The 22,434-nt window shown below is 38.2% G+C and overlaps 1 long non-coding RNA gene across 1 annotated transcript in view; it reads left to right on the forward strand.

Annotated features, from left to right (window-relative positions):
• Positions 1–16,305, forward strand: part of LOC150061037 (uncharacterized) — a 50,703-nt gene extending 34,398 nt beyond the window's left edge. Inside the window, exon 3 of the long non-coding RNA XR_016536180.1 lies at positions 16,000–16,305. This is a non-coding gene — a long non-coding RNA (uncharacterized LOC150061037). The remainder of the gene's footprint in view (positions 1–15,999) is intronic.
• The last annotated feature ends 6,129 nt before the right edge of the window (positions 16,306–22,434 follow it).

A 22,434-nucleotide genomic window follows, 5' to 3' on the forward strand; every position in this document is an offset into this window, starting at 1 on the left:
TTTTTAAGGGTTGAGGTGATGAGAACATTTTGAGAATCATTTTATTATTTTACTTTCTAAATTATTCACTGCTTGGATTTGTGTATCCCTGGATAATGGGGAGACCTCACAGGATGATAACAATAACTTCCAAATAGGGTGAGGAAGTCATTTTTATCTTTTTTTTCCTCACTTTGTCGGCAAGCATCCTGAAAATCACAAACATTCCAATGTGAATAAATATTTTGGTCAAATATTGTGATGGAAAGAAAGGGAAGAGATAAAATAGTTTTTTTCTTATTAAGAATTTCAACTGCATAAATGAATGTGTTGTTAATATGTGAGTATCTTCTTTTGGCATCAATCACTGAAGTAAAGGTAGTATATATACTGCTCAAGAAGAATGTGTGCATGGTGGATATCAATGAGAGAGAGTTGGAGATATCCCTCCTCTTTTTACCTTATTGCCTGCTTTCTGCAGGTATTATCAGTTACGTTATAGCTTTTACTACCTGAAAGCCCCTTAGTTCCTCTTTTGGATTTCACACAGTAGATACCAGAGTAAACGCATCGCATTCTATTCACCCTAACGTACCTAATTAAAGCACTGAAGAGATTGATTGCCTATGTGGAAGAATAGAAGTAACAGTTAAATAGGGGTTGACTGTCTCATCCAGACTGAGACCACTGTACCCTAGTAGCAAAACAGAGTGATATGTGATATGGTAGATCAAAATCCCACACCACAGAGTGTCTTCTGAAAGTTAGTCCTGTTAGCTGTAGGAAATGATGGAGATGGAATAACAAGATGGATGGATTCTTGGTTCTGGAAATCTCACAGGAGACCTGAGAACACCAATCATTAACAATGGAAGTCGAGGAAAAGATTTGCCTCTTGAGTAAGTCAATCTTAACTGGAACATGCAGGTTTAGAGGAAGTGCATGTGCAATACAGGCTGTGTTTTGGTCTACTTTAGATGGTGTCAAAAATATAATTGTTATTATAGAAGTAATATCATGTATGCTCTTTTATATTATGCATCTCTTTCCCATCTCACATTTCCTAAATGCTTTCTCTCTGTCCTTCTTTGCCTGCCTGCCTTGCCTGCCTGCCTGCCTGTCTGTCTGTCTACCTGCCTGCCTCCTGTCTATCTCTCATTTTGGAGGTATACAGGACCTCTCATCATTCTAATACTTCTTACATTTGTTTACAAGCTACCTGAACTCTAGATTGTACCTCTCTGGCACAAAACATATTCCAATTATCACCCCCATGACCCAGAGAGTCTATCATATTTAACATGGCCCAGTATTTTATCAAATTTTGTCATGTAGCATTAAATTTAGCTCCTAGGTTGCTAAGACTTTTGCTTTATTTTCCACATGAGTTCTTTTAGCCATAGATCTCTTATGATTTTGCAATAGTAAAATTCGGAATCATTGTACAGAATGAACTTGAATCTTTGTTAAACATCCAGCCACTATTTTTATGAGATCTTCTAACCAATCATAATTTAAAAGATCCATTAAGTATAAACATAATATATTAAAGACTCTTCTATGCCTTTAGACAACCACTATCCAAATTACCTAGAAATTTATGCTGCTTTTAAAAAATCATATAGTGCTTTCAAAAATTCAGAAATTAGATTTCTTTACCTTTCCCACTCAGGAAAAATGCCTCATGATGCAGAGTGAGGAAATGCCGTTTATTCTTTGCATCGTAACAATATGTTTTTCTCAACCCAAATTTCCAAATTGTCACTTATCACTGCTTTTCCCTTTTTCTTACTTTTTCTTAGTGGCTAAAATGAAGGCTTCTTTGATTTGAACATGGCTTCTAAGCAGTTTTCTCTTTCATAGGTCAGATGTTATTTGGTGTAGAAATAGTCAGCTTAGGTAGCCACATTTGTAGTTTAACACATTTCTGAAAAGGAGCAATAAAAAATTCTGTCTCCCCCACTGCGCCTTCCAAAATGACTTATGTTGCTTTATGCTAATATTAACAGGCTGCTTCAGGCTGGAACAACACACTGGAAAATTGTGGTCTGCCATGCATTTCTTTTGATGTTATTCCATGCCAGATCGGCAGGGAGTTTGCACGCCCTTGGCTCTGCGCAGTTCCGAAGTTCAGAACGCTCAGTTCAGCACCACTTCAGGGGACAGCTCCCCGCACACAGCTATCCTCTTCATTCATTTTAGGTTCCTTCCTAATAGACAGCTAATGGTTTCAAAGGAAGCGTATTGTCAGTGTCTCTCTTTCATGTAGGACTTGCTGACTGGTGTGTTTACATAAAGTAGTTTATAATTATTATTTTTAAACACAAAGACATTTGAGAGGAGGAATAGCTCATCAGCCATAAAAGATGCATCTGAGAGAGCTCTGAATTTCTTCAGGATATTAAAACATCAGGTACAGTCTCCACTCTAATATCAGCAGTACCATTCTTTTACCCAGAAATACTAAAATTACTACCAAATCGAAGAACATTACTTAATGAGCTTAAGCAAAATCAGGATAGACTCACTGAAAATATATGTGCTAATTGCTTTACCTGCATTATTGAATAACATTTCCATAATAATTTCAAAATGTTCATGCTGTGATTGAGACTAAGTTGCTCTGCCTTTTAGAGTTCAGCAGCCACTTGCAATCCTGCCTTCACTTTTTGGTGAAATTCATTCATTTTTTTCAGGTCTCAGTGTTCAATCTGTTCAATGCCTATGTATATATTATATTAAAAGAATCAATACAATGTAAGTGAATGAATATAAAGTGTTGCCCAAAGTTTGTGCAAAATGATGGAATGATGATTAAAGTGTGTATTATCTAATACTTATTTACCACTTCCTACCTATTATCCTAAGGATTACATACATATCACGATACATTATCTATGACTCAGAAAACGATTAGCAAAAGCAACATTTAAATCCAGACAAATGTTTATACCTGGCTCATAGCAAATGAATAATGAACACCTTTTTGTTAGGAGCTCAAGAAGAAAAGTAGAAACCTTCCCTAACACAATAAGAAAAAAAATGGCCTGACCACTCTTCCTCAGAACTAAGTTTATGGACACAATCTAGTGAACATGAGTATTAGGATAATTAAACCACTTATAGTGCACTTAGGATCTAGTCAATATCCTTTGCTTAACCTTACCATAGTGGTACACTGTGACTGTCATTGTGGACTCATGTAGTAGGGAGGAAACCAAGTGTAAGAACTCTAGAGACTTTACAGTAAATTAGGGAAGAAAAGGAGGTCAGGTCTAGAGTAGGTATCCTAAGTCTCCATTCTGTATGATGTTTCCCTTGGAAAGGGTGTTGCTGAGTAAATAAAAGAAATGACTGTATGAGTGATATCCTATAACATGTTGAGTGATAACGAATATAACCATCCTTCCTTCCATCTTTCCTTCCTTCCTCCCTTCCTCCCTTCCTTCCTTCCTTCCTTCCTTCCTTCCTTCCTTCCTTCCTTCCTCCCTCCCTCCCTTCCTCCCTCCCACTCTTCCTTCCTTCCTTCCTTCCTTCCTTCCTTCCTTCCTTCCTTCCTTCCTTCCTTCCTTCCATCTTTCCTTCCTCCCTCCCTTCCTTCCATCCTTCCTTCCTCCCTCCCTCCCTCCCTTCCTTCCTTCCTTCCTTCCTTGTTTCCTTTCTTCCTTCCTCCCTTCCTTCCATCTTTCCTTCCTCCCTCCCTTCCTTCCTCCCTCCCTTCCATCTTTCCTTCCTCCCTCCCTTCCTTCCTCCCTCCCTCCCTCCCTTCCTTCCTCCTTTCCTTCCCTCTCCCTCCCTCCTTCCCTCCCTCCCTCCCTCCCTCCCTTCCTTCCTTCCTTCCTTCCTTCCTTCCTTCCTTCCTCCCTCCCTTCCTTCCATCTTTCCTTCCTCCCTCTCCCTCCCTCCCTTCCTTCCTCCCTCCCTTCCTCCCTCCCTCCCTCCCTTCCTTCCTTCCCTCTCCCTCCCTCCCTCCCTCCCTTCCTTCCTTTTTTCCTTCTTTCTTTATTTCCTTCCTTCCTTCCTTCCTTCCTCCCTCCCTCCCTCCCTTCCTTCCTTTCTTCCTCCCTTCCTTCCTCCCTCCCTTCCTTCCTCCTTCCCTCCCTCCCTCCCTTCCTTCCTCCTTCCCTCCCTCCCTCCCTCCCTCCCTTCCTTCCTTTCTTCCTCCCTCCCTCCCTTCCTCCCTTCCTTCCCTCCTCCCTTCCTCCCTTTCTTCCTCCCTCCCTCCCCCTTCCCTCCCCCTTTCTTCCTTCTTTCTTTCCTTCCTTCCTTCCATCTTTCCTTCCTCCCTCCCTCCCCCTCCCTCTCTCTCTCCCCCCTTTCTTCCTTCTTTCTTTCTTTCCTTCCTTCCTTCCATCTTTCCTTCCTCCCTCCCTTCCTTCCTCCCTCCCTTCCTTCCTCCTTCCCTCCCTCCCTCCCTTCCTTCCTCCTTCCCTCCCTCCCTCCCTCCCTCCCTCCCTTCCTTCCTTTCTTCCTCCCTCCCTCCCTTCCTCCCTTCCTCCCTTTCTTCCTCCCTCCCTCCCTCCCCCTCCCTCCCCCTTTCTTCCTTCTTTCTTTCCTTCCTTCCTTCCTTCCTTCCTTCCTTCCATCTTTCCTTCCTCCCTCCCTCCCCCTCCCTCCCTCTCTCCCCCCTTTCTTCCTTCTTTCTTTCTTTCCTTCCTTCCTTCCATCTTTCCTTCCTCCCTCCCTTCCTTCCTCCCTCCCTCCCTTCCTCCTTCCCTTCCTTCCTTCCTTCCTCCCTCCCTCCCTCCCTTCCTCTCTCCCTCCCTTCCTCCTTTCCTTCCCTCCTCCCTTCCTCCTTCCCTTCCTTCCTTCCTTTCTTCCTTCCTCCCTCCCTCCCTCCCTTCCTCCCTTCCTTCCCTCCTCCCTTCCTCCTTCCTTCCTTTCTTCCTAGTTCCCCCTTCTTCCCTTCCCTTCTTTCTTTCTTTCTCTTTATTTCCTTTGCCCCTTTTGTGATATTGGAGTTTGAATTCAGGCCACTGCTAGACAGTCATGTTTACACTTGAAGCTTATGTTCATTTTTTACATTATTTTTCAAGTAGGATACTTGTTTGTGCCTGAATGGTATGGACAGAAGTCCTCTTTTGTCACAGCAACACACCACAGTGCAGCTCTTTAGTCTTTATATTGAAGTCTCATAAATTAATTTGTTTTCTTTTGGGGGAGAGCAGGGCTGCCTGTGAACCATGATATTTCTATCTCAGACTTAGAAGTAGCTAGGATTTCAGTGAGCCAATACATTGGGGCTATGTAAAAAATAAAATCCTTATCTTTTTGATCAGTACATTAGTCACAACACACATGTGATTGTTGAGTCCTTGAAACTGACTACTACAAATGAAGAATTAATGAAGAACTCAGAATTGATTTTTTATTTTGAATGAGATGACAGTTATAACTGTTACATAGTTATGATACTCTCACATCCCTGTTAATGAATGCTTTTTCTTTAGATCTAGAACTTATGCTTAATATCATATAATATAGGACACAGTGGATGAAAATTAGCTTCCAATCAATATTAGCACAAAATAATTTCCTTGTTCTTCATCCAATATAAAATCTACCAATATATTCAGTTTTCTGTTGGGTAGATTATCATAATTATATTGTTTGTAAGTATATATATATGTTTATATATACAAGTGTATAGATATATACATATATATGATGCACACATTTGTGCATGTATATATGTACAAAGCTTCAGCCATATCAATGAAAATAAATAGTATGAGATCAACACCACATGACAGAATAGATTTGGTACAATTTTTTAGTTTTCTTGCATCTTTGCTTCCAGAATGGCTCCAAGCTATGGAAATTTTTGTTTGCTTTCCTTGAGTCATGTGTCTACCACACATCACACTGTAGATACTCAGTACTGACACGCTGCTGACAGTACTGTGGAGTTGTCTGCCAGCTGTAAGTCCTTTCTTGAGGGAGGACAGTGCTTCTAGCAACAAGGAGCAAAGATATGCCTTGGAACTTTGCAGATGGGAAATATTTCCCTGCTTCTTAACTTACAAAATAACTAAGGCACTATTCAAGAACAAAGCTGAAAAAGTTGAATAAAGAAATAAAGTCACATAGGCACCCAAGATTCCTTGTATTTTCCAATAAGCCTTCTTTAGGAAAAATGGAAATGAATTCAATCCGATGAGGCTGTGAAGATTCTTTTAAATTGGCAGAGACTCAACATTATATCACAGAAAGGAGTTTAGCATTGACAGACAGCTCAGGGAAAAGAGGGAGTGAGCCTTCCTCTACTTTTGACTTTGGTCCACAGGAGGATCAGATTTTGTGTTCTCATTTACCTGATGTCACTGAAATTTCCTTTGTCATTTGTTCCAAGAGAACACTGTAAAACTAATTTTTTACTGCAAGATGTCATTATGCTAGCATGTCATGATAAAAACTAGCTTATTAATGCAACCATTTTTCGGATGCCAAATTCTGTTTAACAGAGTTCAGCCATTGGGAACTGAACATTCTGGCCTTGGAATCTCTCTCTCTCTCTCTCTCTCTCTCTCTCTCTCTCTCTCTCTCTCTCTCTCTCTCTCTCTCTCTCTCTCTCTCTCTCTCTCTCTCTTTGTAGTCTCTCTCCCTCCCTTCCTTTCCCTATCCCCATCACTTGCTACTTCTTTTAAGTGATCTTTATGCAGATGTACAAAGGAGTTGCCATTTGACAAAGCAAGTTATTAATATAATGCATCTTGAACGGTGTTACCCCTTCCAACATTCTCATCGATGTCTCTTCTACACATCCCTTCCCTCACTCTTTTTAACTTTATAGGATATGCATGGAATTCTTGAGTACATTCTCCTCTTCATCTGTCTACCCTTGACCCCACCCCATTCCTTTTGAACACTTGCTCCCTGGCATTTATTTTGTTGAATTTTGCCTTTCTAAAAAACTACAGTATTGGGGCTGGGAGTTTGGCCTAGTGGTAAGAGTGCTTGCCTAGCATGCACGAAGACCCGGGTTCGATTCCTCAGTGCCACATACATAGAAAAAGTTGGAAGTGGTGCTGTGGCTCAAGTAGCAGAGTGCTAGCCTTGAGAAAAGTCCAAGGACAGTGCTCAGGCCTTGAATTCATGCCCCACAACTAGTAAAAGAAAAACTACAGTTTTTGAGCTCTCCCTTAAATCTACTATATTTCAGCTCATACATATGATTATACTTCCATACCATGCAATGTATTTGCTTATAAATTTATAAGCTAAATCTAGCTTCCACATATAAGGGGGAACATGCATCTTTTGTCTCTCTGGACCTAACTTACTTCACTTGACAGAATTTTTTCCCAGGGCTTTTCATTTCTTTACAAATGGTATAATATCATTCTTTCTAATGGACGAGTAAAATTTTGTTGTGTATATATACCCCCATTTTCTTGATCCATTTGTCCATTGAGGGGCATCTAGGCTGATTCTATACCTTGGTTATGGTGAATGCTGCTACCATGAATCTTTAACTAAATGCTTTTGAAACATTGTGTGAGCTTTTTAAAAATGTGTACTTTCCTTTATCTCAGTGAGAATTGGCTTACAGAAACTTCTTTCTCTGCTGTATGAACTTGATATGGAAAGATACAAGGAGGTGATATGTTATCAATTCCAAGACATGAGATCAGATTGGTACCTAAGATCAGAAACTCTTCCTGAGGGAAAGACAGAAGGTGAGCAGTGATGGTGAAGGTCTTGGGTATCTGACTCAGTTAGTAGAGTGTTGTGAAAAAGTCTTTACCTGCAAGTTAAGATAACTGAGTCCATATCTTAGCTATGGTAAATAGTGATGCAATAAACAAGGTTGTGCTGGTAGGTTTAGTATGGCCTTGTTTTTGGACGTTTGGGTAAATGCCCAGGAGTGGGATTGCTGGATTATAGGGGAGATTTTTGTTTAGTCTTTTGAGGAACTTCCATATTGCTTTCCATAGTGGTTAAATGAGTTAACATTCCCACCAACAATGTAGTAGCAATCCCTCCTGGCCACATCCTCTCCAGCATCTGTTGTTATTGGATTTCTTGATCATGGTCATTCTAACTGGAGTGAGGTAGAATCTCAGAATTGTTTTAATTTGCATTTCTTTTATGGCCAGAGATGTCGAGTATTTCTTCATGTGTCTGTAGGCCATTCTTATTTCCTCTTCAGAGAACCAACTCAGATGCCCCTCAGTAGATGAACAGATCATGAAGACGTGGTATATATATATATATATATATATATATATATATATATATATATATATATATATACAATGGAATTCTATGCTGTCATCAGAAAGAATGGCATCGCCTCATTCATAAGGAAATGGAAAGACTTGGAAAAAATCATATTAAGTGAAGTAAGCCAGACCCAAAGGAACACAGGCTCCATGGTTTCCCTCATTTGTAATAATTAGCATATTCCTAGGATTCTCCTAGCAGAGGACCACAATAGCTCAAAAGCAATGTACATATGATCATATAGGATGAGGCTAAGAGAAGTGAACTCCAGAACATAGAAACAAGAGGTTTATCTTTGTGATTGCTGTTCTTAATGTACTATGTAAAGTTTTATTTCTTTTCTCTTTTTGCCCCTTATGGTTTATCTCATGTTGTTCCTGTATCTGACGATGGTAACTGGTATATTGTATATGTGTGTATTTGAAATAGGGAAGGGAAAGAAAAACAAGATGATGGGGAGGGGTTGGGGGAAGGAAAGTGGTAGAAAAACACTGGAAGGGGTATCAATGCTCAAGAAATAATGTACTCACTACCTCACCCCGACAATAAAATGCAATAAAAAAAGAGAGAACTACATTCAAATCCTGGCAAAGAGATTTAGACTAGCCGTTTAATCTCTTGTTTCCGTTTCTCTTCACAGAAGAAATTATAATTTTTCCACTCACCTGGCCATGCAATTTGTGCATTACTTTAAAAATGCTTGCAAACATATTTTTAAATTATTCTGAATGAAAATATTGTGATGTTTGTACATGTAGTTCTGCAGACAAATTCTCAGCACTCTGATACGTTGAATGATGATGTAGATGCTGGTGAGAAAGATCCTTATTGTGAAGGGAAAGGGTACAATCCCAGAGAGAGATTATAGGAGGGTAGCAAGCATGGAAGAATATTTGGATTTGGTTGTGGGATTTGATTTAAAAAAAGTTTTCTTGCGCCCCAGAGAGTCTAAATGATCAAGTACTAGAATGAATTCTGTAACAAGTTTATTCTATTAAGAATAAATATGTCCTAATTTAATTTACAAACTGTTAAACCTTCTATAAACCAGGATGGTTTACATGCATTGGATGTGTGAAATCTACATAACATCTATCTATGAGGGTGAAAAAGTAGTTGCTTCGTAAGTAAGAAAGGAGATGTATAAGGAAGTGTCAGATTGATTGATCAGGTGGGCTTGGACTAACTTGATCTAGAAAACATGAGGTTGAGTTTCTGGGCATCAGCAAGGTACATGCCATCATGAGTTTTCCTGGAAGGAAACGTCTATGTGTGGTGGCAAAAATAATAATGTAAGGGGGGAAATGATTGTAAAAATGAAAGGACAGAGTTTCCTGTTTGTTATTTTTCAAAATAATGACTATGGGTTCTCTCCCCACAGAAAAGATGCTATTTATTTTTTAATGATGAGCTGTTTCCCAGAGAAACAAAGTGGCATTCTGTCGACACCATATGGCGGCGGAAAAACAGATTCCACCGTGTTCCATTTGTTAGACTGTCTTCTGCATTTCTGTATCCATAATTTATGTGGGGGCCTCTGTGATTGCCAAAATATTCAAATGGATTTCTCTTAGCAGGGCAGCCTGCATGGGGGGGGAGAAAGGTTTTCAAAACAGCAGGACCTGAACAGTTCCCTGCTGCTCAGAGAAGAGAACACTTCCAAGCTTCTGTCCTTCTGGCGGCTTTCATTGTAATACTAATTTACATCCTCGGTTTAGGGACCATGTTTGCATTCAGAAAAAGCAGCTTATGTTCTTTTATGCTAATACAATCATCCTTGAATTATGCCCCACACCCTTAAAGTCATATTCTTCCTCCTGCCTTGGTGTTAGTGGAGAACCTGGCCTTTAAGAAACTGATGGAAGTCGGAGCAGATCCACCACGATATAGTGGCATTTTGAGCTTCTCGCCTCTGCAGCTGGCTTCCAAAAAGACATCTGAAGTAGTTGTGGATACATTAAAAATAGTCATGAAAGGCTTCCTTTGCTGTATAAGCGTGTGATTACCACGTACATATTCGGAAGCTGTTTCCAGTGGAAGTTGGAGTGGATCTTCTGGTGCATAAATAGAAACCTGGCAAGTGCATGATGGAGAATACGAAGAGGGGACTTGATGAGTCAGATGAAGTGATGTTTGGGCAAAACGGAACATGTGGAAAAAAGAAAGTTCCTTGCTCATGCATGCCCCCAGATAATGAGGATCTAAACTACAATGTTCTAAATGTACTAACTGCTCTTTTTTCTTTATAGCCCCAGTTGTACTCTGTAAGACGGGAGAACTGCATGTTCATTGATGAGATACCAAACTGTTTCACAGTGATCCATTTCCACACACGTACATTGGATAGTATGACGACATGAACCCTCCTTTCCATTTGTTTCCTTGGCCTCCCTCTCTCCCAAGACAACACGTGTTCCAGCTTTCTGGCATACATTTTGTTAAACTGTAAGTTAGTTCTTCAAAGGAGATACAACCTTGGAATATATCACACATCTATATCCACATATATCACATTTCAGTAAATATATTTGTGCATATATATGAGATATCACCAAATACTTACATATATTTAGTTGGATCTAAATGTATATATATATATGTATACATGTACACACACATATATGCACATACATACACATACAGATGTGTATTTGTACATAAACTTAGGTCTAACTTCTACACGATGAAGCCAGGGTAATTTAGGAGATGGGAGGGGAGAGATGAGAGAGAATGATGAATTGCACTCACAAACTGACATGTTGAATGGAAACCCCTTTGTACAACTCCTTAAAGATAATAAATACATAATAGAATAAATGCTTTTGAAAAATCATATGGGAAAGAAGAGATGTGAGGAATGCTATTTAATTACAGATGGAAGGCATGGAAATATTACCAGTAAAATACCCTTTTCTTCAATCTGTACTACAATAGAAAAAATCTGTAGTCTATCAAAATAAATGGATCACTCTTTAATATTTCTAACTATGAGTAGAATGTGAAGGCTTTAGATTACAAAGGGCAAAAGTAAAGGCCTAGCCAGGTGCCAGATTCTCACGCGCGTAATCCTAGCTACTCAGGAGGCTGAAATCTGAGGATCATGACATGAAAGTCTGTGAGATTTTTATCTCCAATTAGCCATGAGAAAACTGGAAGTAATGCTGTGACTCAAATGGTAATGTGCTAAACTTAAGCTGAAGGGTTCAGGGACAGCACCCAGGCCCACAGTTCAATTCCCATGGCCAACACACACAAAATGTAAAGGCCTAGAGATTTTGTTTCCTATTTCTTTTAAATCAGACCTTTAGTCCTATTCTGGATGAAAAGGGGAATTCATTTTCCTGATGCTTTTCTTCGGCAAGCAAGATTTCACTGGGCCCAAAGTAGTGGTTGCTTTTGCTGGCTTAAGGCCCTAAAAGCTTGCTTTTCTAATGGAGGATGCTCAGCTGCAGTCCTAGAGGCCAGTGAAACTTCATTGAACACTCTCACTGGAGTTCATGGTCACAGACTGTTCGTGGGACTATCCAAGTGAGGTAAGTGATGGTTCCTTCAAGTATTCTTATTTAAACTTGATATTCTTTGCTTGGAGAAGGATCAGAATGTCAAAGGTAGAGTTGCCAAGTGTTAACTCTTTTTCGTAATTGTTGTGCTATATTATTCAGTGTCGTGCCCCTCAAACCTGACTCTGAAAGTGGCTGAATTGGATAACATGCCATGGGCCTATTTCTCAGGTTCTAAAATGCTTCATTCGTGCGTTGTTGATATCTGAAAATGAGGACATTTCCAAGAGCCCTCATTCTCCCAGGGAAGCTTGTCAAAAGAATGGATCTAACTTAAGTCTTTATAATATTGTTAAAACTCAAATCTCAGACTTTTCCCCTTTTCAATTAAAAAGTTATACTTTCAATTAGGCTGTATCTGTGAACCTGCTTTAGCAGTAATTAAGATGAACATTATGATATGGGTAATAAAAAGTAATAGTTTCCTTCAATCTCTTGGGTTTTTTGAAATACATTTTCTTGATGGAAATCAAATTATTTTATTGCATAGAAGTGATTCCTCTCTTTTCAATAGGTGAAACGATCCATGAGCTGTTGCTTGTACAACTACCAAGGCAGAATCAGTAAAAATAAAGTTTAGTAAATAAGTTCTTCGGTGGCTGCTTTTTCACAAAAGATTTGGATCTGCATTAAATTAATAGGAAATAGGCCTAGCATTTTCTCTAACTAACCAATTCTCAGAGGAAAAAAAAAGAAATGAAATGGCCTTATTCAAGGACATCTATTTGAAATCCATAAATATTTTATAAGGATGGAATAAATTGCTTATTTCCAAATAGGTGCTATTGTAAAAATTATTTTGATTTTTCTTTTGCCTCGGGGCCCTTGAACAAAATAACAATATATCATGTACGTAGTGCTAAGACATTAGGTTATGTCTGTGTTTTCCATAATTGGCCCAGACATAGGGAGACTCCACTTAGGTTTCCTCTGCTGCCATCTCAGTGTCTTCCCATAAGGAAAATCATGCCTTAAATAACACCTGCATCTCATTGCTCATTCAGCAAATTGTCATCTGAAATGGTACCATTTCCTTGAAGATAATGACAATAGATTGAAATGTATTCTGTTAGCTTGATAGATAATTTCCACCTTCCACCAACACCTTCAAATGTTGCCTGTATTCTGCGGGCAGCTTTGCCTTTGAACAACTGCAGAAAAAAAAACTGAATTAGGAAAACAAAACATTTTATTTTATTTATTTGTAAATTTGGCCTTACCTTTCTTTCAGGTTGTAGGCTTTCTCTATGTAATGTCTATACCATGTAACTTTGAGATGGTAATTTTGTTCCTTCGAAGAAGTTATGTCAGTGCCCAATATCTGCAATTCTTCCTACTAAAAGAACGGAGTTGCTGGGCATGGTGACTCATGCCTGTAATCCTAGCTACTCAAGAGGCTAAGATCTGAGGATCAAGGTTCAAAGCCAGCCTGGGCACAAAAGGACCTGAGACTCTTGTCTCCAACTAACACCTAGAAAACTGGAAGTGGGGCTTGGCTCAAGGGTAGTGCTGTAGCCTTGAGCTGAAGAGCTCAGGGATTGTGCTCAGGCCAAGTTCAAGCCCTATGACCCACAAAAGAAAATAACCCCAAAACAAAAAAAAGAGTTGCTTTCTTTCCCTTTTAATATTACATTTGGCTTTTCACACACATTGCTGTGAGCATTGTATAAGGTAGGCTTGCTTTGATTTGGGTTTAGATATGTTTATCTCACAGGGGTTCATGTATTGGAAACTTGGCCTTGAATGTGATTGTGCTCAGGTGATGGGCCCTGGAAGACACAGAACCTAGTAGACAGTTATTATTGGCCAATCCGTCTAGCTAATGTTGTGAATTCTTTTCAGAAGTGTATCTACCATTCCAAAATTGATCTAGGACGATGGCATTGCCATGGGATTGAACCTCTAGATTGTGGGACAAATAAAATCTTTTTTTTTATTATGAAGCTGTTTGATTCATGTGTTTCCCTACAGTAATTGAAAGCAGAGTACTTCCTGTGGGGGGAAAAAAAAAGAAAGCAGAGTACTTTTAGGGCTTTAACTGGCCCTGAATATTTTGACTTACACTTTCTTGCCTCTACCAAAACAATAAGAACATTTTCATGCCCTAACTGGGTCTGCTAGTTAAAGGATAAAAAGAGACACATGAAACAGAGATGTGATAGCCAACTGAAAGATTGTACTGAGAAATACCCACTTGAACCATGGCAGCTGAAAACAGAGGTTTCCAGTTGATTTAGGCTGAGACCACTCAAACCCTACCAAACCTGAAGACTCAGAAGCAAATTCATAATTGCTTTTTCAGATACTGACTTTTGTAATTGTGCACTATGCAGCAAGAACTAATCAATAGATAAGCTTTGATCTCTTAGTATCATTTTCTTGGGTGATATGAGCTCTGAATCATAACTTTGTGATGCTACCTTGAGTAGATTTCTATTTCTTGAAAACATTTTTCCTACCTTGGATAAACATGAAAGGAAACTTAAATGAGTGGGAAGAAGACAAGTAGAGCCCATTTTGTGGAGTTGCTGGAGTTGAGTGATATACCATAAATCCTCCAGGACCTCCCCTCTGTAATCCCCAAAACACCCTGTGGAATTGGCTTCTACATAAACTAAGATAGGGAGGAAAATTAAAGAAGAACAAAAGTTGAAATCAAAACAGTTTCTTTGTGAGGAGCTTATAACAACTAAAATGACTCCAGTTGCCAACTAGTCTCAAAGGCAAATCTTCCCAGAACAAAGGAACCTCAGACAGATTGTAATGGACATTTTCTTTGTGATCTTGAGTTTCAGTAATATAAAATGTCATAATTTGAATGTTTTCAAACACCAGGCATCATACGCCATCCACGGAACATCTGCTTTGGTCCCTGGTGTGTTGAATGTCAAGGGAAGACACTGCACTGTGCCTGACATCAGCCATGCCTGTGGCTGAAGCTGTCTGCCTGCTGTTCTCTGACCATTGCCGATACCTTGAATTTAGTACTCTTCTGTCTGGCAGCCATATTTTCTCTGCCACCTTAGCTTGTATTGCTTTCTGATTAGAATTTCATGCTCACAAGGACCATCTTAATCTCTTTTTTTCAACACCACTGGAGAGCATCATTGCGAGTGATCCTAGCGAGCGGGAGGAGGACTGAAACCTGTGACGGATTTACCTGTGTATGGCATTTGTGAACTCTTCAAAGGTGCTTCTTTCAGCTACTATTTCCTTCCAAATTTAAGGACAGCATTTTTATCTTGTAAGCAATATAGTATCTTGCTTTTCTTTCTTTCTTTTTCCCTTCCTAGGGTAATAGATTTGAAAGTGTTATTATGTAGAAGAATTCTGACCTTCCCTTTCCCAGGCTGAGAGATCACACAGAGAGCAAAATGCACAGGCCAGCGATCAGTTCCCAGTGGAGCTAATTGATAAGGAACATATTTTATGAATGAAGTTACAAGATAAAAACTGAGACTAATGAAATACCCCAGTGACTCCAAAGTAATTAAGGAAGGCATTCCATACACTACCTCTAATTAGACACTCAGGCTGAGAATTCGCAATTGATTCTGTGTTCTCTGGTGGCACTGACCCCTGGTTTAGTACAACAGTAGCTGCGAATATTCACAACAAAGAAAAGGAAATGCTACTTTCTGGAGTGGGTATGAGCCATTTAAGAGAGGGCTGGGGCAGAGAGTAGATAATTAAAACTGCGGTGAATTTAGCATGTTTTTGTAAATGATTTATTTAGCTGAAACAAATTTAAAAGATGTTTTATAAAATGCTTTTTATTACACCGATCTTTTCAGCTTAAAAAAAAACTGATGAGAAAGAGGGTACTTCACCTTTAAAAGAGTGTTTACAAACTGTTTTCTCCTGTTAGTGTTTTTATTTCAACTTTTTAATCTAATCTTACAGTTTTTCTTCATCATCATTTCGATAAAGTGGGATACTTCAAGCTGGCATTGATCTTTGACAGTTTGGACAATGACTGCTTTACACTTCTCAGCTCTGTTTCAAAGCATTTTTCTTCAAAGTACCTTGTAGGGGTCTTATGATTTCTCAAAGGCTTGATGAAACCATTATAGACAGAAAACCCCCCAAATGGATTTTAGTCAGCAGGTACTTATTAGGTACAATGTGTTTTCTAGACATGGTGAGAAAGTTGAAGATTTTACCAGGCCCTGTGATCTAGAAGATCATAGAAACAATGATTACTCTTTCTTTAGACTCTATTCTTTTTTTTCAGAACTGAAGCAGACACAGAAAACAGTGAAACGAACAGAATACACCATGTGACATTGAGAGCCAGACTCCAGCTAATATGCCTTTGCATGAAGGGACCTGAAAGAGGCCTGAAGTCCACACTGTGTGCACAGCACCCTAAATGTGGAGAGGAGGAAGGGATGGAGGAGCACGAAGCCCAGTGGCCATGCTACGAAGGGAAATTTAGGTTAGGACAGAGGGAATGTAGAATTACATTTGTGACTTTCTCCCTATTATTGCCTTTCACGCAAACAAAGATGAAATCATATGCAATTATTTTACTTTAATAAACCAGAGCCATTTTGCCTCATTATGAGTAATTAGAGATGTCAGAGGGAATAAAAGTGATTTTAAATTAATTTTAATTCTTTCTGTATTTAAAGATTCCCCCTTCCCTCTATAGATTCTTAGAGCAAGCAGGGATATTGGGTTATATCTATTTAAATGTTTCTCCAAATGCAGCGACTTATTCAGATTTGGGTGCCTTGGGCCAATGAACACCAATAAGCAACATCCGATTTTGTTTAATATGCAGGGTTTTCTGTAGAGAAGTTTCACAGCTCTCATACATTTCTAAAGGCATTTAATATCCTTAGAAGCTTTGACAAACTGTGAGCTGTGGCATCTTTGTCCAGTGGCAGTCCACACAGAATTCATCATCTACCACTTTCGCTGGCTGTAATGCCAACAACTTAACTCTCCCTGAGTTAACTTGGCTGATCTCTCAGTGGTGCTTGTCTGGTCCTTCTCTCTGGATGGGGTTCTGTATCCTGGAGGACAGAGCATAGTACCCAGGCAATTCTACCCACAATGTTGATCACTATGGTTATTCCTTTGTTTGAAGGTTGTAGAGACTGAGGTTTTCATTTGCTTTTGCTTTCTTTACAAAGCAAAATTTAAAAACAACCGCCCCCCCCCCCGCCACAACAAACCCAGAACCTGGGACTCCACTTGATTTAGTTGACAGTGCTTAGCACCAGAATGGTTTTCAGCAAACAAATCCTTTCCACTGATGACCTTAGCATCACTGAATAGATTTGGGGTGCCTTTTGTACTGAGGGTTTCATAAGTTTTCTCCCTAATAAGTAGAAGCTGTTTAAAATAACATACTGATTTAGAATTTTCTCTGACTTATTTTTAATGTGATGTATTAGAATCCCTTTTCTACTCACATCTTTCAGAAGTGATGCCAGTAACAGGGGGAGGCCATAAATTATTCAAAGTGGGGGACCATATAACAATCAAGATAGTGAGCAGTTTATTACAGATAGCTGGGCTCAAGTGCACATTTGCCAACATTGTCGACAACAAATCAGAAATGATATATGACCTTTCCCACATGCCTGCGACATTTAATATCTCTGAAAGACATTAAAGATGCCAAATATTTAGACCACAATCTGAGAGGTAGTGAAAATATACTATCACTGTTTGCAAATAGGCTTAGAGCTTGGTTACAATTACCTATGCCTGTCTTTTCCTAAAGGGTAAACAACTTTCAGATATTTGTTTGCTAGTGTACTTTGCTTTGCAAAATAGTTTTGATCCTGAGGTGGTGTTTGTTAATCCAATCTACCTTACCATAAACTAGAATTATCATTTCAGAGGCAGTTAGACTTCATTTATGTTCAATTTCCACTTCATGTAGGCTTCCATCATTTACATTTGTTTGTCTCCTTCCTGCACTGTGTTTAATATTGAATGATTTATAAGTAGCTATTTTAAAGCACAGAAGAAATTGTTTCTTTATAAACAGGTAAACGTGAATATCTTTTGGAAGTAAAATATTTTTCCCAGCTCTTTCTGTTTTAAGTCAGACATTGACTTCACACAATCCTTTCCTTTATTATTCTATAAACTTAAGGATAAAATCATAAAACATAAAATCATGAACAAAATAATATAATGAAAAAGATGTACCTTCCCACCCAACTTCAGCAATTATTAATCATAACTGAAAATGTGTTAACTATACCTATTACTTTATTCTAATCTGAAGACAATACTAGCATCCTATTGTATGATTAGAACCATAAATTTTGAGTAATTCTAAAAGATAATGATATTTAAAGATTACAACAGTATTATCATAATTACATATAAGAATTTTTAAGACTTCAGGATCATCAAATAACAGCATTACTTGTATTTTCCCAATTGTCTTGTGATAGTTTTTAGCAATTTGTTAGAATCAGGATCTATATTATATCCTTTTGTGATATTTCATTGCTTCACTTGAAAATGATATATCAGTTCCTCCTTCATCCACTTTTCCCTTTATTTTCTCTCTTTTAAAACTCTCTGTTTTTATTTTATTGAGGGAAATTTGAGTCATTTCTCCTATACAGTTTCTTATAGTCTACATTTTTCCCCTTGAATCCATGCTGCGCATGGGTTCAGCATGTGCTTCTGTACCATGTCTGTCTTATAAATGGATGGTTAGTTGTAAAGACTTGTCTGGGTCCAGGATCAGTGGTTTGCTCCCAGTTGTACATGAGGTTTCCATTCTGACATGTCTGTAATATTCATACAATACTCCTTGATCAGACTCAGACACTCTGTCTTTCCGTTTTGGCAAGAATATTTCATTACCTGTTTTCATAGATGACGCTATAGGTTTCAACCATGAAGTCACAGGTCTGGATCTCTATTACCTAGGATTCTTTATTATATTCTGGAAGTGTGAAAAATGGTGTCACAGTTAAGTGCATAGGATGAATGTTTGGATACTTTCTACATCCTGGTGTGCAATAGGACTGATCCTTTAGCAGTGTTCAAGGGAACAAAGAAGAGCTTCTTGTGGTATCCTTCTGCACTTTGATTTAAACATATTTTATGCATTTCAAACCATTGCAGTTATTATTTGTACTGATGATCCAATCACACCACACCTGCCAATCAGATCATCTTTAAGTTGGCTCCTCAGCAGTTCTGACACAGCTCCATCCATTTTGGTACATTTCTGTGCTTCCTGATTTGATAGACTATTCCAGATTTATTTATTTATTTATTTATTTATTTATTTTATTGTAATTAATAGAAAGGTTACATTATATTCACCAGATATACCACCTGGAATCAGTAATTATTTTGTTTTCCAAAATCTCAGGAGCCTGCAATCCAGAGAGGAGCTGTGGTGGAGAATTGTGATCATTTCTAGGCATTTTTAGTGACCAGAATTGGGAAACACTTTCAAAGATGTCTTAATTTATGTTAATAGTTTGAATTAAGAAATGCAGGGTTTTTTTTTTCTCTCAAACTTGTTGTTCTCATAGCGTATGTTTTGAATCCTGATCACCTCCAAATCTTAGCATTCAAAGTACAAGCAGTGGTGCTCATGGCCTCCTCTCATGCATGTTCCACAGAAAAACACAAACAATAAATGTCTGTTCTCAGGGGGTTTATGCAGGTAAATAATAGATAAGACTTCCCCATGGAGACATTTAAAATATTGTAATACATCAAATCAACAAATACATAATGACCTCCACCATATGGCTAGCCACATTTCATATGCCTAGATGGATAATCCAGGCATATCCATTGCAGGATTGCAATGACAGGATTGAGAAGTGTCCTTCCATTGTGGAACTTGTTTTTTCCTTCCTTCTTTCCTTCCTTCTTTTTGTTCTTCCATTTTTTGGGGGGGTTGGTATTGGGCTTGAACTCAGGGCCTGGGCACTCAAGGCTATCACTCTACCATTTCACCCATGGTTCCATGTCTGGATTTTTGGTAGTTAGTTAGAGGTAAGAATCCTTCTTGCCAGAGCTACTTTCACACCATAACCTTCAGATCTCAGTTTTCTGAGAGATAGGATTCCAAGCATGAGCCCCTGTATGGAACTTATGTTTTATTATAATTTATGGAATAAGCATAGGATGTGGGAGTGTGACAGGTGATTAAATACCAGATAGATTTAGGTCTCATAAACGTATTAAATTAAACCATTTTCCAGGGCTGAAGGACAGACTAGAGAAATCACTAACGATACCCGACTTTCTTAAATCACATCCCATCATAGCAATTGTGTAACCGTTTGTCATCTCAAGGGAAGAGAAGTAGATAGAAAGAAACTAGTCTTAGACCTTATCTGATGTAGGGTACACAGTAGCTTAAGCTTTGTTTCCTTTTTATTTATATCCCTTAAACTATTTAACAAAAATACATACATTTCAAAGAATCCAAGCAATTCCTTTCTATTAACTTCATTAGCTGCATTGAGGAGAAATTACATGCTATCTGCTGTACATGTTTAAAGCACAAGATCTGATGCATTTTGACAAATGTAATCCCTGCTTCCTGCCCTGGCCTGCCCTGTTCATTCCCAAGCCACCACAGATCTGCTTTCTGTCACGGAAGATTAGTTTATATGTTCTAGGACTCTCTGTTGATGACACCTTTTTCTCACTCTTCCTTTTTCTTGGTTTCTTTTGCTTGAGTACAATTAGTTTTACCAGGTTGAAAATATATCCACAGTTCAGTCTTTTTGATTGCTGGAGACTGTAATCCATGCAATGACAGTTTTACCATCTGATTATCCACTCATGTGTTTGTGTTCTTTTCAGTTTAAAGATATTATAAATAAAGCATATGTAAATATTTCATGTATGAACTTTGGGATAATGAAATATATCTATTTTTCTTGAGTACAGCTCTAAGAGAGGAATGGCTCGGTCATATACATATATGTATGAATGTATGATATATATACATATGTATACACCTGTGTGTATGTATCTACATACACATATATCTGTATATGTGTATGTACATAGATGTGAATGAATGTATATACATGTATGTATATACATATGTGCATAAGTATATATCCCATACACATATATGTACACACACACACACACACATATCTGTCTTTTGTTAAAGCTATCTCCATGTTTCCAAAGGGCTCACATGATTTTATTTTCTCACCAGCATTATATAAATACATGCTGATCCATATCCTGATAACTGTGGATAAGGTCAGTGGTTCTTCTTTTCTTTTTCTGATATATATATATATATATATATTATATGTATTTAGTTAGCATTTTAAAAGAGTAGGTAATGTCTGATGAAATGTGCATTTATAACTGTATTCCTGACTATTTAATTTCATTATTATTTTATTTTTATTTGGACATAATTGCATTGGTACTAGTGGCTTATAAATGTAATCCTAGCTGTTCAAGTGGCAAAGACCTGGAAGATTGCTCTTTAAAGCTAGCTCAGATAGAAAGGTCTGCAAGAGTTTATCTCTCATAAACCAGTAAATGCTGGGTTGATTAGTGGAGCAGCAGTTATGATCAGAAAGCCAAGTGAGTAGAAGCTCTGAATCCAAGCTTCAGTGCCCAAGAAAATAATTTTACATTATCAGAAAGTTTATATGATACTGGAAAAATAATTGCACTCATTTTCAAAAGATTCATGCCTTTTAAACATTATGTCAGATTAAGTTGTGCACTATTTTCTTCTTTGCTACTAAGGGTATTTTCTTATAAAACTACAGTGTAATGCTTAATTTCAGCAGAATGAACATAAATGCAGTACTTTGTGTAGGAGGGGCAAGATATAGTGGTCCTGGGGATTGAATTTAGGGTTGAAAGCTGTCCCTTAGCTTTTGAGCTCAAGATGAACACTCTACTACTTGAGCCACAGCTCCACTTGTGGCTTTTTGATAGTCAGAGATAGAAGTCTCATGGGCTTCACTGCCTAGTCAGACTTCAAACTGTAATCCTCAGATCTCAACCTCCCAAGCAGCTAAGATTACAGATATGAGCAGCTAGTGCCAGACCAAAACTATAATCCTTTTATCGATCATGTTGCCATTGCAGCAATGCCTTTTCAAATATTTTTAAAATATTTCAAAAGCATTTTCAAATATAAGCTTAAGTATTACATCTGTTTTCATGTATCTTAGATATTTTGAATCTGAAAAAGTTTCTTTGCCTTTTGGCTTCTTTTGAAGTAGGAACAACTTTAGAAAACAAGGTATTTCTCATGTTGAGGTTGGCTGATGTTTCTCATGATTAGATTTGCTTTATGCATTCTAGGCTACCATAGTACACAAGAGAGATTTTGTCATTTTTAAAGATTTCTATGCCAGAGGCATTTTATGACCATTTTCCTGCTAGATAGGGGTCAAGTTTGGTCACCTAGACACTTTTTCATCTGATTTACCAAGTATATAATTTCCTTTGTAAGTAGTAAGGAACTCAGAAATTGCCGAGTGCTAGTAGTTTACCCTGTAATCCTAACTATCCAGGTGGCTGAGAGCTGAGAATTTCCAGTCCAGTCCATGAGACTATCATCCCAAATTGACAAATGATGGAGCTCCAGCTTCAATATATAAAAAAGATATTTATTTTAAAAGCTTCAGAATAGTACCCAGTCTCTGATTCAAGCCTTGGGATTGGAAGA

This window comes from Megascapheus bottae, chromosome 7 (genome assembly GCF_031878675.1).
Source record: "Megascapheus bottae isolate mThoBot1 chromosome 7, mThoBot2.hap1, whole genome shotgun sequence".
Classification (NCBI taxonomy): domain Eukaryota; kingdom Metazoa; phylum Chordata; class Mammalia; order Rodentia; family Geomyidae; genus Megascapheus; species Megascapheus bottae.